Source organism: Eublepharis macularius, chromosome 13 (genome assembly GCF_028583425.1).
Source record: "Eublepharis macularius isolate TG4126 chromosome 13, MPM_Emac_v1.0, whole genome shotgun sequence".
Taxonomy (NCBI): Eukaryota; Metazoa; Chordata; class Lepidosauria; order Squamata; family Eublepharidae; genus Eublepharis; species Eublepharis macularius.
In genome coordinates, this window is record NC_072802.1 from 8460292 (window position 1) to 8477541 (window position 17250).

General features: G+C 47.9%; 1 protein-coding gene across 4 annotated transcripts in view; it reads right to left on the minus strand.

Moving 5' to 3' along the window:
- The window catches only part of ARHGEF9 (Cdc42 guanine nucleotide exchange factor 9), a 408379-nt gene that overhangs the window by 109427 nt on the left and 281702 nt on the right, over nt 1–17250 (minus strand). The window contains exon 1 of one of the 4 annotated variants that reach the window (XM_054996025.1): nt 1134–1244. The exons of the other annotated variants lie outside the window; for them this stretch is intronic. The gene's annotated coding sequence lies outside the window, so the exon portion shown is untranslated. Of the gene's footprint in view, nt 1–1133; nt 1245–17250 lie in introns of those variants that run through there. 4 annotated transcript variants of the gene reach the window in all.

The window sequence follows — 17250 nt, forward strand, 5'->3', positions numbered from 1 at the left end:
GTTGGAGGAATGGCATAAAGAGGTGCAGGTTTAATTTATGCAACAGAGAAGGGAAATGGATGGAGGGATTCCTGGGTGAAAAAGCAAAGATAAGAAATGCAAGCATCAGCTGCCATACTTGTAACATCTCTGTTCTCATACTAGACCCCTTCTCCATGTTTGGCCTCTACCCGCCCCTCCCCCCAATTACCCATTTTAGACGTCTCTGCTCCGTATGCTGCATCCATTTATTCTGCAATAATCCTGTCCTCCACTGACTGAAAGCCAAGAGGGTGTTTGTTCTTTTGCCTAAAGATGTCCTAGAAAAACCAAGCTGTCCTGCAATCTGTTTTTAAGCGTTCAAAATATACCTCAGCAGCAGCATGTGAAACGGCAGGCTGGGCGCTGCATGGCGCCTTCGTGTTCATGTGCATGCATTCCTATGCATGGCTCATGATACATCCGCCCCCAGACAGAAATTTAACTGCCAGCAACTAAGGAGAGGGCTGAGCCTTGATGAATGACAACTCAGTGCATGCTAATGACATTTTGGAAGGCATCCCTAAAAGGCAAAAACAGGGATCATGATTTACCAAAGACAAGGAGGAAAAAGAAACCTTTGGGGCTGCTTTGGGTTTAAAAACTGTAAAGGAAAGAAATAATAGAACTCTATAAAGCAGGTCTCGCATCTTGATTTCAACAGAAGTGCAACAAACTTCTTCTGAATCTGGGCCCGACTTTGTAAGCTCTCTCTCCCTCCCCCCATCCCAGTCCTAAAGAAATGGCCCATTTGGGGCAGGATCAGCCCCAGATGGGAGGCAGCGTATTTTAACAATGCTTCTCTCTCACTTTCTTGAAAGGTAAAATCAGCAGGAGGGAGAGAGGAACAAAAACATTCTGGAGCTAACAGTAAGTATAGAGTGCAACAGAACGTTCAACTGCAAGCTTCCTTTCTGTTGTAGGTGAAACGACTGCAGCAAATGTGAAAAACCATCTTCATTAGTACTCACTGCCCGAGTTGAAAGAAGCACACTGAATAAGAAAAGTACATAAATTATACTCTGCATTGAAATGCATTTTAAGAAGCGTTCAATTTTCATAACTTAAATTATTGTAAGCAAGTAGCTGCCACTGCATTTGTTTATAATGTGTACCTTTGGGAACGGCTGCGTCCTTTTAATTCGCAAAAGGCTCCATCAGTCTCTTTTTTCTACAATGTGTGTTCACTGCTTTTCCAGCTGATGATTATATTTTGCTAAACAACATTCCTTTTATTACTGCGCCAGTGTTTTCTCTTCCTACAGAGAGTTTTAAAGGTCAAGAAATTGGAGATTTCAGAGACAGCCCACCTATTTTCTGAACAGTGGATTTAAAGACACAGTGAACAGAAAAGAGCCTATTTTCAAAATTAAGCAGAAAAACTACACAACAGTTCTTTCAGCCTTTGGGCTAGGCCAGCGAGACCTTAGTTACGTGTGGAAAACCTTCGTAAGCAAAGAGAAAAATAGTTCTGTATAAAAATCCACAGGGCAGCTAAGGAGACAGAAATGTTTCTTAAGAAACCTTTTTTCCGTACACTTTCTGGGTTTCTCTCTGCACTTCATACACGGCTGAGAAGTAAACTTGGGTTGGACACCAAGTGACAGGGAACTGCAGCCGATTCCAGCTCCCTGTGAGTAGATGTGTAATGTGTACACACACACACGTGTTGATTAGATTTTCAGGGTAGATACCCGATTAGAGATGCATGAAATGCTCTTCGCTTGACTCATGAACGGTAGTATATAAAACAGAAACTGGCCATTACACATATATTTCCCCCAAAGTTCTTTTATTTTAACTCCAAACAGTCTTAGGAAGCTGAGTTTCAGTGGAGGAGAAGGCACTACTTGACCCTTCCCCCTTCAGATATCTCCCCACTTTGAATCACTCTTCCTGGCCACATTATTCTCCATGGGGAGAGAACAGAGGCACTCATTTATTCCCCCCCCCCGGAGAAAAGCGGGGGAGGGGGAGGGGAGGGATTTTGGTTAGAAAAACATCTGGAAGGGAAAGTGTTAACTAGTCTCTTTCCCACCATCCATTCTTAAACTGACAGCCTACTCCAACATTGTTTTTGGTTTTAGAGGGGGGGGGGGTAGTCTTAAAAAGTTGCAAGCAACTGCGTCGTCTGGTCTCACTTTTTAAAAAAGGTGTATTTCTATCTATGGAGCGCACATAAAGGGACACAAACATGGTTCTCTCTTCCCTGTTCCTCCATAACAACCGCCCTGTGAGACAGATTAAGGCTATGAGCGAGTGATGGGCCAGATGTGGAGAGATCAACACAAACCAGCCCAGTCTGAGTGTGACCCTCTAATCATGACGCCGCCAGGCTCGCTTTTGACCTGCCCTCCAGGCTTACCAGCGGTTACTGCCAAGTTGTGGTGAATTCAGCGTCAACCGAGGTCCCAGGTTCTCCGCGGAGTCACTCAGATCCTGAGGCAGCCCTCTTGGCCAAAGAGAAACCACCGGCACTGGAAGTGCAGGGCTGGCTTCCTAACTGCTACACCCATCAGTGGGTTTTTAGAAGGGTGTCACCCCAGCGACTTTGGCACTGCAAGCCAGCAACAATTACTGTGGATTCAAAGGACTTGGAGGGGCTGTGAATGGATTCCCCCCGTAGGTGGAGGCACAGGGATCCCGTTCCTCTGGTGGGGGTGGGGAATCTCCCCCTTTCACCCTTTCACCCTCCATCCCTCGCCTCCATTTACCTGGCCGGCAGGGGACGAAGGGATGGGAATGGGCCTCCCAGGGCGGCATGATGACATCACTGATGTCACCGTGCCGCCCTGAGAGCGCTCCCATGTTCCTCCACAGGCCAATTGGGGCCCCAAATGAGCCAAACCGGGCCTGTTTGAGGCCCGTATCGGCCTGCTGTGAAGCACACATGCACTCCTGCACCTCTGCAGTGATGTCACCAGAAATGACATCATCACACAGCATGAAGCAGGGAAGGAGGAGGTAACAGCCGGGTCTCCCCCCTCCTGCTGGAAGGGCACCTGGCAACCCTGGGCAAGCAGAAGGAATTTTGTTGCTCAAGCAAGGTAAGCTTATGCCTTCCTGGATGTGAACCACCACTGACAGGGTCCAGGCTAAGACCTGAACCCAGCAGTAATGGCAGGGGGCCCAGGAAGCAGGGTTGCTAACCTCCAGGTAGGGCCTGGAGGTCTCCCAGAACTACAACTGATCTCCAGACTAGAGAGAGGAGGAAATAGCTGCTTTGGGGGGCTGACTCTATCACATTATACCCTCCCGTCCTAAAACCCCACCCTCCCCAGGAAACACCCTCAAATCTACAGGAATTTCCCAAACTGGGGTTGGCAGCCCTACCTGGAAGTGCGGCCACTCACTTTCTCCTGCCGGTGACGGTGAGAAGGGAACAGAGCATCTGCACCCGCCTCACTATGCTTCCCCAAGTCGTTGTTGAGTGCCTTGGCCAGAGAAGTGGCCTTTTGGGTATTGAATTAAGTAACGCTGTATGTTTTGCTTCCGTATGGCTTGTGGGCCAAATAAAGATGCAACAGGCGGGTCCTGGGCACAGTGAGGAAGGCCAGCAGAATCACTTGGTTCTCTCCCAGAATGAAGGAGCTGCTGCAGCAGCACTGCTGACGTTGCGTGCAGGTGCACCCTGGATCAGCTCCTTGCACGGTTTCTCATTTCTGCAGAAATCTCTCCTGAGAGTGCGCTTCTTCCTTGGGCAGAGGGAGCTGTGATTCTTTGCACCATTTTCTACTTCAATATTATTTATATGTGAATAAATTATACATTTCAAGTATAAATAATGTACATTGTACACAAAACATTGTATAAACTGTGTACAAAGAACATACAACGTGAATACAAAATTTCTAAAAGTGACAGTGTAATGCAGAGATATGAAGCCATTGGGGAAAGATGGTAAAGGACTATAAAAAGAAATGAAATAAGGAACATTCACTCAAACCTAGACCTTTAAATGGGAGACCAGTGGAAGCCCTAGGAAGAAACAGGGGGAAAGTACAGTAAAAGCTTGCACCCATTTAATTGGGCTGTTTAGTTAATCAGCAGGCAGGCAACATCTAAGTTATTTGCCCATGCTCTGGGTAAAAACTTTAACCGGCATATTTGGTTAACCAGAAACCCAATCCCCTATGGATGCTGGTTAATTTTTTTTAAATCCTCAGATTTAAAAGAGTAACTTCCAAACTGCACTTCAAACAGAAACTGGAGAGAAACGAGGGATATATGGATCCCGTTCCCTGGAAAAACTAAACCAGACTTTCAGCGGGAATTCTTCCACCTTCACTTGAAATGTGCAAGAGAAAAAGCCAGTAATAGAGCAGTCCCAAGGAGGTCTACTCAAATTCCCACTGAAGTCTCCTTAGTGGGCTTTCTCTCCAGGAATGTGTTCTTTAGGTGGCACTGTAAATAGGCTTCATGTTTTTCTTTGGGTGGAATTTCACTGGACATTTTATATATTTATGCTTAACCTCGTGGGGCTGTGGGGTCCAACAACGTTTCATCTTGCCCCCCATGCGCTTCAACATTTACATGAAACAGCAGGGAGAGGTGATCTTCAGATCTGAGCTGGGTTCTCACCTGTATGCAGATGACACTCAGCTCCATTTTGTGTTTCCAGCTGATCCCATTGAATTTGTAGAAATCCTAAACCAGTGCCTGCAGGCAGTTTGGAAATGGATGAGGGCAAACAAACTGAAGCATAATCAAGACAAGACAAAAGTGCTACCAGTAAGCGGAAGGTCTGACCTGGGATTTAAGGTGTTCTGGGTAGGGTTGCACTCCGCTTGGAAGAACAGACCTGTAGTCTGGGGTTGCTCTTGGACCCAGGCCAACTGCTGAATAAGCAGGTGTAGGGTTGCAGAGTGCAGGAGCAGTCCAGGGCCTGTTGCGCTGTCCCAGCAGTGCTCCCACATTCTGCAGTGGCCCAATCCAGCCCGAACAGAGCCAATTTTGCACTGAATTGGGCCACTGTGGAGCACAGGAGCACTCCTTAACCTGTTGCACGCTTCCATGCTCCACAGTGGCCCTATTTGGCCTGAATCAGGCCCATTTCAGGCCAAATCAGGCCGCTGCAGAGCACAGGAGCACTCCCAGGGATGACACGTGGCCTGTGCAATGATGTCACTTCCTGCATTGTGAAGTACATCACATAGCCTGGGAGGACATCGTAAAGGTGAGTGCCAAGTCTCCCACCCCCTGCTCAGAGGGTAAGGCGACCTGGCCACCCTAAGCAGGTGGCATCTGTGGCCAGGGGTGTCCTCACCAGCTTTGGCTGGTTAGTTAGCTGTGGCCTTTCCTGGGCAGGAAAGATCTGGCCACTATGATTACATCTAGAGTAGATTATTGCAACGTACTTTATGGAGGGCTGCCCTTGAGAAGTGTTCAGACACTTCAATTGGTGCAAAATTCTACAGCCAGGGTATTTTTATTTTTATTTCAATTTATATACTGCCCATCCCAGGAGCTCTAGGTGGTGAACAGTTTAAAATCAATAAAAACAAGAAAACAACAATACTAAAATCAATATACAAAACAATAATGAAATAAATTAACCAAGTGCAGTGGTGGGGAGAACCCTCCCCCACCCCAAAGGTGGGAGGCCGACATGGCACCGCCCCCTTCAACCACCGAACGCCTGGCGGAACAGCTCTATCTTACAGGCCCGGCGGAACGATATTGACTGGAGTAGGTCATACTATATCACTCCAGTCTTGGCCCAACTACATTGCCTCCCAATTTGTTTCCAGGCCCAAATCAAGATGCTGGTGTTGACCTTTAACACCCTATATGGTTTGGGACCAATACCGCAGAGGGATCGTCTGTTCTGTTATGAACCTACCTGACTACTGTGTTCCTCTTCAGAGGCCCTGTGCTGTGTGCCCCCACTTGCCAAGGTCAGGCAGGTGGCAGCGCAGGAGAGAGGAGGGTCTTCTGGGTCATGGCAGCAAAACCCTCCCCAGGGAGACTCGCCTGGCCCCTTCTGTTGCCATCTTCCACTTGTGAGCGAAGACTTTTTTTGTTTCATTTGGCATTCCCTCAGGTATCTCTTCTTTCTGCCCAATGTTTTAATTGTTATTTTTATGTCTTTATATGTATTTCAGTTCTGGTTTTGTTTTAATGATGTGCTGTTCTGTTTGGTTGGTTTTAAAATGTAATTTTATTATCTAAGTTTTCATAGAGGGCCTTCGTGGCCCTTCAAAATTTGTTGTACTGAATTTGTTGTACTGAAGTTTTGCAGCTTTACTACATGAAGCCATTTTATGAGAACTATTTTCATATTGTTTTTATTGCTGGCCATGTTGGCTTTCTTGTGACAATCAGTTTTATTATTTTAGTTGGATGAGGTTGGAAGCTTTTTCAGCAACCTGTCTAATTAGAGAGTGTGGGGTGTGATTATTTTAAATAAATACCATAAATATAAATAAACAAATATAAATTAGCTGGTTCAGGAAAACAATCTCTCTTAGGAGAAATACCAACAGCTTCACAAAAAAGGGTGATTTTCCTAAACCGGAGACTCTTTTCTTACTTCTGACATGAGAAGAGAAAACTTCTGCAGTTTCAAGCCCCCCCCCCCAAATCTGTGCCCTCCCATGATCCCCAACTCCCTGCTTTCAGCTCCGGGGACCTGGCAACCCTATTTACACCTTATTTCCACAAACTATGCAAGACTGAATTATTCAGGAGGGCTTTCTACTCATCATAGGGCTGTGTCATAAGCTCAAAGCTCAAAGAGATTATCTTGGTAAGGGACAGAGACTATAGACTAGGCTACTGGGTACTGTCTGCGGGTGTAGATTATTTCCTACTGGGCAGTTCAACATTGCTAAAGATCTCACGTTAACTGGTGGTGGAGAGTGCCATCAAGTCATAGCTGACTCATGGCAACCACTGGTGGGGTTTTCATGGCAAGAGGCTAACACTGGAGGTCTCCCATCCAATTTCTAACCAAGCCCGACCCTGCACAGCTTCCGAGATCAGGCTTGCCTGGCCTCTTACACTTAAATTCAGAAAGGTTGCATCTATGTGTTTAGATTTATTCTAGTTTTCAAATCTGCAGCTGCCTCATCCGATTCATGTTTTCATTGAACATCCCACCTGTTGATCATACGTGAATGTCTTAGCTATGGATTAGATTGCATTCTCCTGCAGTATGTAATCTGCCTTGGATCTCAGTGAAAAAGGCAGACTGCAAACAAACAGTAACAATACGCAATATTGGGCAATGCATGTCAGCGTATCTCTTTGAGACCAGTTGATGGCCAGGCCACGAGGGCACCAATAAGTGTCCATTAAATTGCTTAACCGCAGCACCCTCCTTTTACTTTCACGTAAACAAGGCCCCCCTAAACTTTCGAGACTGGATGTATACACCTGAAAACGGTTAGATCTGGATGATGCAAAAGCAAGGAGCAGCCAGTCAGAATATGTCACTCGTTGGGGCAAAGCCTTACAAATGGAAGTGGCCGTTTCCAGAGCAGTGACTCACGCGTACATAAAACAGGAGGCCTCTTGTAAGGCAGGTAACTTTGCTGTGTTCCTGTATTGGAAGCACTTGAACGGTCCCTGCCATACCCCAGCGTGGAGGCACAACAGAATTTCTTGTCCCGGGGGGGGGGGGAATGAATGGAAGGACATGAACCCAGAGGAGTGAATCATACAGAGACGCTGCGGGCAGCCTGTGGGTGGGTATTTTAGGTTCATAGTTGTCTTTAATTATTTAATTAAATTCATTTCTCAAGCCAGGCGAATGGCAAACTGGTTGAGAATTACTGCATACACTTCCTCGTTACACACACACACACGCACATACTGAGAGAAATCTTGGGGTTTTGCTGTCCTTGATTTCTGGCAAATTTATGGCCACATCAAAATTTAACTAGAAGAAGCAAGCGCTTTAGCGCAGTAAACAAATGAATAAAAATTCCCGGAAACAATACCTTTGCTTCCCCCGCTGCACCTAGTTATATAAGAACTCCATCTACCGACTACTAACGTGTCGTACCTTTCCTAGGATAGTACAGCGGAGAGTCAGTCTAATGTCTTGAGTGCTGAAGCAGAAATGAAACATGGAGAAATCCAGCTGCCAGGCCCTGTTTTTTATGTCCTGCTGCATCAAAGATGGAACAGGGGAGTCAGGCAGCAAAACCCTGAACCTGCTTCCTCAACAATACCCATCTAACCTATGGTAAAGCGAGGGCCAGGCAGAACTTCTGTTACCAAGGGCCCAGAAGGGGGTTTTGCCCAGCAGGCACTGATCCCACACTCTGTGCCTGTGACAGGCTGTTGTGAGAGAGAGAAGAGGCAATGGGAAGGGACCCTGCTGGTCTTAATCTGCGCCAGACCTTGCGGAGGTTGAACCCAGGGACCAGTTTTTGAGTCCACAGCCTAGCTCAGGAATGCATGAAGGGATAACAAAGGGGATTCTGACGGCATAAAGACATAAGAGGAGCCCTGCTGGAACAGGCCAATGGTCTGGCTAGTCCAGAATACTGTTTCACCCAGCAGCCACCAGTTGCCCTGGAGGGCCAAACGAACAGGACATAGAGGCCTCGGATGCCACCTACTGGCACTGGCTTTCAAAGGGTTGCTGCCTCTGTGCTGTTTTTAATTGAACAACGACAAAGTGTGCAATTCACTGCCCAGTGGATACAGTGATGACCCCAAGCATTTTTTGCACCCAGTCGCAGTCGACTTATGGTGACCCCATAGAGTTTTTAAGGCAACAGGCTTGCAGGGGTGGTTTGCCATTGCCTGCTTCTGCGTAGTAACCCTGGACTTCCTCAGTGGTCTCGCATTCAAGTACTAACTAGGGCTGAGCTTCTAAGATCTGACAAGGCTGGGCTAGCCTGGGTTATCCAGGTCAGGAGGCCACAGGCATGAATGGCTTTAAAAGGGTGTTAGACAGATTCATCAAGGATAGGTCCATCAAAGGCTACTAGCCATAGTGACTAAAGGGAGCTTTCATATTCTGAGAGCCAAAACAGACGAAACGCCTGATGTGTGGTGGACAATTAAGTTTCCACGGGAAATGTAGTGAGAAAGAATCTCTGTCAGGGAGAAGAGGGAGAATCGCCCCCCACCCTCTCCCTGGCAGAGGTTCTTTAGCTCTCGCTGCTTGGGGAGCTGAGCATGCTGGCCGTGGCAAGAGGAAGCTGCCGGCAAGATCGGCTCCCTGTCCTTCTCACCACTCACCTGTCCTTCTGCCAGCGTGCTTTGCTCCTGAGTGCAAAGGAGCAAGGGGAAAATTCTTCCTCTCGCTGCTACCAGCCAGCTCCCCTAAATGGACTCGGGAGCCGAGCGCGCTGGCAGTGGCGAGAGGGAGCCAAGCAGACTAGATGAGACGCCTAGAGAAAGAACCTCTGCCAAGAAGCGGGGAGGGATTCTCCCTCTTCTCCCTGACAAGAGGTTCTTTGTCACTACATTTCCTGTGGAAACTTGCAGGGAAACTGATGAGTGTCCACCACGCATCAGGTGTCTCAGCTGTTTTGGCTCTAGGGCAACAAACCTCTGAAGAACAGTGCCAGGAGACAACACCAGGGGAAGGCCCTGTTGCTGGCCCTCCAGAGTGACTGGCTGGCCACTGTGTGAGACAGGGTGCTGGACTGGATGGGGCTAATTCACACTGCATTGTGAGGAGGTGCTGCAGAGAGTCGAGGAGTGTGAGCTAGGAAATATTCAGCCCAAATCTCACCCCAGCCACAAACCTGGTCGGAAGCCAAGCTACCGCTGCTTTCTTCTCCTCTTCTCTCTGCAATATGGGAGGTCCTCCCATAGCTGATGGGTTGTCTTAATGGCTCCAAAAGCATGCACAACTGGTGAGTTATGTGGCTGTGTCCCACACTGAAGCATTCTACCCAACCCGACCAGACAATCTGTGCTTCACTGGGAGTGCCACGTGCTCCTGAAGTGTGAACTGGGCCAGACACCCCTGAAAGAACATGGCCTGGGGAAATGGAGGTCAAGGAAAAGTCTGCAAATCTTTCCCTTTCTCTCTCTCTTTCCCTATAAGGGATATCCAACAGGAGCAAATGTGGACAAGACACGGAGCAGCAGGCATCCCTGTCTGAAGATATTTCAGATTCATCTGCACTCCCTTGCTTGCATTTTTGCTCCACTAATTTGTGTTATGATTTTTCATTGTTTTGAATCTTTATTATAAATGGAAATCAATAACAAGTATACTTGCAAAGACGGGCAGCAGTTTTAAGAGAACTGAAAATAACTTGCAAGAGCCTTTACTGTCCCAAATTTAAAGCACCGATTTCATTTTGTCTCATTGTCAACTGTTGATCCCTCACGTCTGGCCACAATACAAATACCAAACCTTGCACAATCTGAGCTACTAGAAGAAAATGGGGGTGGTGAGAACATCTGTACCACCCCTGGCCACCTTTTTGCATTCTCCAGGTTCTACCTGCATCCTTTGAAGGGGGCCCACCAGCTCTGCTGCCAAGCTGATCCTTTGCGCTTCACATGCCTGACAGCACACACCTACTTCATCGCTTGGTTAGACAACACTGCAGTGGCACAGACAAATTGCAGGTGACACTGTCTCCTTTGGGCCCTTTATTAGATGTCATTGTCACTTGGACTAGACTCAGCTCTGGCACCCCTTCCCGCATCCTGTTCAACCTCAGACACTCTCCATGGGGGCAACTATGTTGGGATTTGATCACACAATTCCCTAAAACTCTGGGTGACAATGGCTTTTTAACCAGAGCCATACTGGAAAGCAGATAAAGGCTGGCTCCATACGCAGACTTGCTCCCCACACAAGCCGAGATTTAAACCAAGAGCTTTTTAACCCCCTCTGCCTGCTCATGAACAGCCATTAAGGCACTGGGAGAGTTCTTCTCCTATTGTCACAGTGGCTTGCCAACATTTGCTTACACACAGATGTGTGCACAGTCAACCATCAGCCAATGAGCTGCTGTAACACAGTGGTTAAGTGGTTCTGCTGCGAATCAACATTCCACTGGTTCGAATCCCACGACTGCCATGAGCTCAGCAGGTAGCCTTGGGCAAGCCACTCCTCTCAGCTCCAGCCCCCCAGCTGTATTGTGGGATACTAATAACACTAACTTGTTCACCATTCTGGGTGAAGCACTAATCTGTCTAGAAGAGCAGTATATAAGCACAGATTTTAAATTGTTGTTGTTGTTGTTGTTACCATTACTGTTGTTGTTATTAGAAAAACAATCTGACAGAACCTCTGTCGTCTGCATCCGGGCAGAAGGGGTTAAAGAGCCCTTGGTATATGTTTCTGGGGAAATGACTCAGGTACCTAAAGAAACGAGGGCTCTACTAAAGCCTCAGTTGCTGTTCACAATGGAGAAGAAGTGAAGGAACCCAGTGTCTACACCGAGCTCACTTACGTCGCTTGCGCAAGAGAAAGGGGCATACAATAGGCAGGGATCCAAGAGGGGATCGATGGGACATTCCTGGGAACTCCAGACCGAGTACCTGACTTGCCAGCTGTCCATGTCTCCGGTAAGACGTCCAAGCTCCTACTCAAAAAAAGCTACCATCATCCCAAGATGTGAGCAGACTCAAAAGTTGCTATTCTTTGACCAAAGGAACTTCAAAGGAAAATTCAGCATGAATTTGCTGACTTTGAATTTGTCAAGAAATGTGACTGTTATTCCCTGAGAAATGAATAGGGACAAAAGATTTCTCACTATTATCATCAACTTAACAAAACCAAGAACGTAGTGAGATCACAGGTCTGTGTCCTGACCTTGAATACCTTTAGAGTCTATAGAAATGTTACAACCATTGCCTCTTGCATTTGTTGCCACTTAAGCTGACTGTTTACTTGGTTCCTTTATAATCACCTTCACGCCCTGGATAAAGTGGCCTTAATCTGAATTAGCCTCTGTCACAATAAATCTGTTCATTTTTAAGGTGACACAAAATGGCCTGGCTTTCGCTTCACAGGCTAAACTTCTAAAACAGCACCTATGTTTTCCTGAATGCAAAGATATTCGGACCGTATGATGTGAGCACTTGAGAGGAGTCTCCGTTAGGCAGCCTGGCAGAACATTTTCCATACATCATCGCGGTCTTGTTGCTTCCTGGTGAGCTGGTTTGTGCTCTGTGCAAACAGCGTGGGAGAGAAACACTTTTGACAAGACTGTTTCTTATGTGAGAAAAAAATGTGATTGTAAAAAGCCACAGGAATCATCGGGAGGAACTCCGACAAGTGCCAGAGCGAACACAGAGGCCTCTTCCTCCCTAACAGAAGTCATGCTTATCAAGAAAGCTGTCTTGAGGGGAAAACAACAAGGAGAGAACTCATTTAGAGGTTCCCACGGTTCCTCGGTGAGAGCTGGAAGAGCTGAACTGAGGCGAAATCTGTACACCCCATAGGTGGGGCAAAAGGAGCAGGGCCGTGACGGCACAGGGGCTAGAGACCCGCACTCTTACCGTATGGGTGCAGGGCAGAGGCAGACATTGTTTTGTCATGGGGATCATATTGAGGGTGACAGTGTTGCAGTGACTGGAGTGGGAGACTGGGGTCGGGCAGACCCAGGTTCAAGTCCCCAGCATGCCATGGAAGGTGACCTTGGGCCAGCCACCTCCTCTCAGCCTAACCTACCTCACAGGGTAGCTCTAGGTATAAGATGGAGAAGAGGAGAATGATGCACGCTGAGTTGGGTCCCCACTGGAGAGAAAGGCAGGGTATAAACGAAGTAAAGAAGTAAACATCTGGGTCTTTTCTGGCTTTTCAGCACTGTGAGTTGGATGCCGCTCTTCCAGCCTGCAATGTGAACGCTGCCAGTCGTGGAAAGAAGCAGCGCTGGTGTCCAACTCAAAGTCGTCACAAGTAAGCAGAGACCCAGTGGCGCCCCTGTCCACTGGCCTTACTGGCACATGGCACCTGAACTGCTGAACAATTCTTCAGGAGCATCAACCCACTACCTAGTGTGTAGGGTTGCCAGTTCTGGATTGGGAAGTCCCTGGAGATTTTCAAGGTAGAGCCTGGGGAGGGCATGGTTTGGGGGAGAGAGAGAGACCTCAGCAGGGTCTACTGTCAGAGTTTGTCCTCCAAAGTAGCCATGATCGCTGTCATGTAGAGATCAGTTGTAATCCTGGGAGATGGCCAGGCCCCACCTGGAGGTTGGCAACCCTACTGGTGCCGTATGCTGGCGGGCTGATGGTCCCAACCAATTGTTACGCTGCTGGAGGGCTGGTTGAATAGCTGCCCTGGGAGTGGATCCCAGGCTGCCCTTTGCCCCCTTCTGCCAAAGGTACACACAAGGTGACAGTGAAACACAAGGGCCGATGTGTCAGCTCCAAACAGCTGTGGGGCAAATGCTGGCACCTACTTGCCTTGCTGGTGTCTGGCCTAATTGTAGAAGATCTGCTTGCTCCTTCACCATGGCCAGTCCGAGGGCTGTCTTCCATGTGCAAGAGAACGAGGAGACAGAATGGAAAGCATCACCGCAGACTCCGATTAGGAGAGCAAGGAGAAAGCGTCTGCCCTCTGTCACTGTGCCAGTTTTCTGCTGTATGGGATTTTTCAACGTAAGTGAGCATTCCAGAATGGTATCCTCTGCCTGCGGTCTGACACATGGCAGCCCTTTCTACCACCTCAGCGTCCTCCCTCCTCGTTTTCTTGCATGTGAAAATCAGGCCACAGTAAAGCAGTCTGATTTTTGTACTACTTCTCAGATTTTTTGGAGATGAATTTTCCAGCCAGGAGGGACCACCTCTGGATCCAAAGCCTAGCTATTTAAGGGACTCCAGAAAGGGTAACAAACAAGAAAGCAGATTGAGAGGAGAGTACGGCCAGGCCATCACAGCTACAACGCAGCTAAAACTGGATGCCAGCAATATATTCCTATCTGACTGGTAGTACAAGAACATGGCTGCTTCTTCTGGTGCGCTTCTCAACATACATCCAATTTATGCCCGAGGTTCTCAATCTGCCCAGTGATGTTCATGCACAAGCAGATTTAGGCATAGAGATCTCTTTTGCTAGGCTGAAGCATAAGACGTTAATAGTCACTGAACATTCTGACGGAGGGGACCGGGAGGCACATGAACGTTGCTATGTGCTTTGCACTGTCCATTTATGTGTCTTATTGCACATCAGTTTATGAAGAACTTAGATTCATTTAACTGTCTTTCCTTCCATGAGTGTAAGTCGAGTTAAGCAATACTGTAGAGCTCCTATTAAAGCATAAATACATACACAGGAGCACGTGTCTGAGTAAAGAGCTAACGAGTAGGCAGCTGGGGTCTAGTTCTGGAGACAGGCTCAAGTCCATACAAGCATTTAAGTTGTTTATACACAACACCCGGTGAAGATTCTTTAACCAGCGGTCATCTTCAAAAATAATTACTGGTGGACATCTGTACTACTGAAGCCATGAGAAGAAAAAAAATTAATGTCAGACCTGCCCTACAAAATAAAGTATGGTGCAAAATGATACGCAATGTTGTTTGTCTACCCTGGAAGATTCACGGCAGCTCAGAATAATGACTTTCGCGAGCGACGATCTGCCAGGCCCTGAGCAGCAGTTTCTTTTCACTGCATCCTATTTGGGCCGCAGGTGGACAGTCGCTCACAGAAGTGGCTGATGTGCTGCTTCTGTGGATTTGAAGCTCATCTTTTGATCTTTGTAGAAAGAGGCTATGGTTTAAATTTGTCTGAACTAGTGGCGGCTGCCGAGCCACAGAGTGAAAGCAAACACGACATTTCGAGGGAAGTCACAGCAGGACCTTTGCTGTGGACAAGAGCGTGGCAGTCTCCTGGCCTCACGACTGATTGGACAGCCCTGCGCTGTATATGGCAAGCTGCCAAGCCAAAGCAGGGCATCGGCTCTCAGCCTTGCCCCTTTCCAAAGGCTTCAAGCAGCCCACCCACCATTGTCAAAGTTTCATGAACATCTTTGGCCTTCACTGTTATTCAAAAAAAAAAATTCTTTTCAGTTGCCACACCACTCCAGAGATTAGGGTCCAGAGGTGCTTCAGCGACGTTATGGGTGGTAGCCAATGGGTGCCATTCGCAGCTAGCTTTTGCCCCAAACATGCAGAATTGTTTTCTATTCAGAGATGCACCCAGAGGAGAGAAAAGTATGTTCATACAAAACATGGCAAGAGCGCTTCTGGGTGCTCTGACTTCACCATTATTTTGGGATGTGTCTGGGTTGCCATGGAGGATGTGCCACAACTTGTATTACAATGCCACATGGGAAACCCACGATCAGATCTTCTGACTTTTGGTTTCAGAGCAGCTACATGTGAATTGGGGCCACCTCGATGGAGAAAGGGTGGCTCAGCCTTTTCTTGCAGCACAAGTACTACAACCTCCCTGGATTATAAAGACTCTCTTTTCTACTCCTTGTATCTGTTGAAGGGAGCATTGACTCTCAAAAGCTCCTATCTTGGAAATCTAGTAGGTTTTTAAGGTGTTATTGGACCTGGATCTTGGCCTTCCTGAAGCTATTGTCGGATACTTCTCTCTTGCTACAAAGAAAGTGATTTCCAAATCGTCATCATCACTGGCTGACGCTGTGTGCTGACAGGGTGAAAGTAAGATGGAGTCCGAAGCTCTGCCTGAGATCAGGAAGATCGGCTGTGCTGGTTGACATGATCTCAGGGCATGGAATGCCCCCCCCAAAGTCATGTCTGTGCCCTAAATCCAAGAGCCTTCCAAGCTCAGAACTAGTCAAACTGCCTAGAAATTGGAAAGGAACACTTCCACCTCAGATGCGGAAAGAAAATTTCCCTCATTGTACCACCTCTCATTGACTTCAGAAAGCTTCTGATCTATTGGCACTGCCTATGGCAGAAGCATCCAGGTAAGGGGAGAAAGGATGAAAGGGGCAGAGTTTCATGCCTAGCTCTTGACTCCCCCCTCACCACAAATGCCTGAGAAAGCCCAATTAACACTGGCAGGAACTGATGATAGTTGCATGGACACCCCCTGCCCTCACACACTGTTCTCTTATTCTCTAGAGGCTAAAAGAATCTCAGAAGTATCCTATTATTTTTAATAATGAAAGTTTTTTCTGCACTGGAGACAAATTCAGAGTTGCTTATGAAGCTGAGGGAATATAGAAGGCATTCTAGACAGTAAATCATCACAAACAAAAGTGTGTGAGGGGGTACTAGAGCTTTTTGGCAGGTCTCTGAGAAGTTCCACGTTCATGATGCAGTCACCCAAGCCCCTGACAGTTGGCTGAAAAGGAATTTCTGCATATCATGAATTTCTCACACTCAGAAGCTGTTGAAGGCAAGTGCAACATTTAAAAAAACACACACACAGAATATGGATTTGGGTAGCTAGAATTTGGGTGCCCAAAACTGAAGCCATCCTCATTGCAGGCCTTCCTCCTCCCCACCAAAACAGTTTTGCTGCCTACAAAATATGAAACTAAAACACCATTTTTGAAGAACTTCTGAAGAACTTTCAAATTCACAACACATACATTTTATAAAACTAGCAACAAAGCCCATTGTGGGGAAAATACAACAGGGTCTAGAAAGGGAAGGGCATGCAGGTGGGCATTCTCTCATCCTCTGTCACTGGCAACAGCCGGATGAAGGCAGGGGAGGTGGGCATGGCCACTTCCTCTGCGCCTGATCCCAAACAAGTGAAGGGGGGCGGGCATTGCCACCTGCTCCGTGCCTGATCTGGCTGGGTGAAGGGGGCCAGGCATTGCCACCTGCTCCACGCCTGATCCCAGTCGAGTGAAGGGGGGGCATTGCCACCTGCTCTGCACCTGATCCCAGCTGAGTGAAGAGGGCAGGCATTGCCACCTGCTCTGCACCTGATCCCAGTCGAGTGAAGGGGGGTGGGCATTGCCAACTGCTCTGCTCCTGATCCCAGCCGGGTGAAAGGGGGCGGGCATTGCCTCATGGTCCCCTACTGATCCCAGTCAGGTGAAGGGGCGGGCATTGTTACCTGCTCCTTGACTGATCCCAGCTGGGTGAAGGGGGGTAGCGGGCATTGCCTCCTGCTCCACTCTTGATCCCAGCTGGGTGGGGGGCAGGGCGGACATTTCCACCTGCTCCACTCCTGATTCCAGCTGGTTGAAGGGGGGATGGGCATTGCTACCTACTCCGCTCCTGATACCAGCTGAGTAAAGGCGGGGGGTAGGCATTGCTACCTCCTCTGCTTCTGATCTCACCCAGGTGAAGAGTAGAGCGGACACTGCCACCTGCTTTGGTCCTGATCTGAGCTGGGTGAACAGGGGATGGGCATTGCCACTCCTG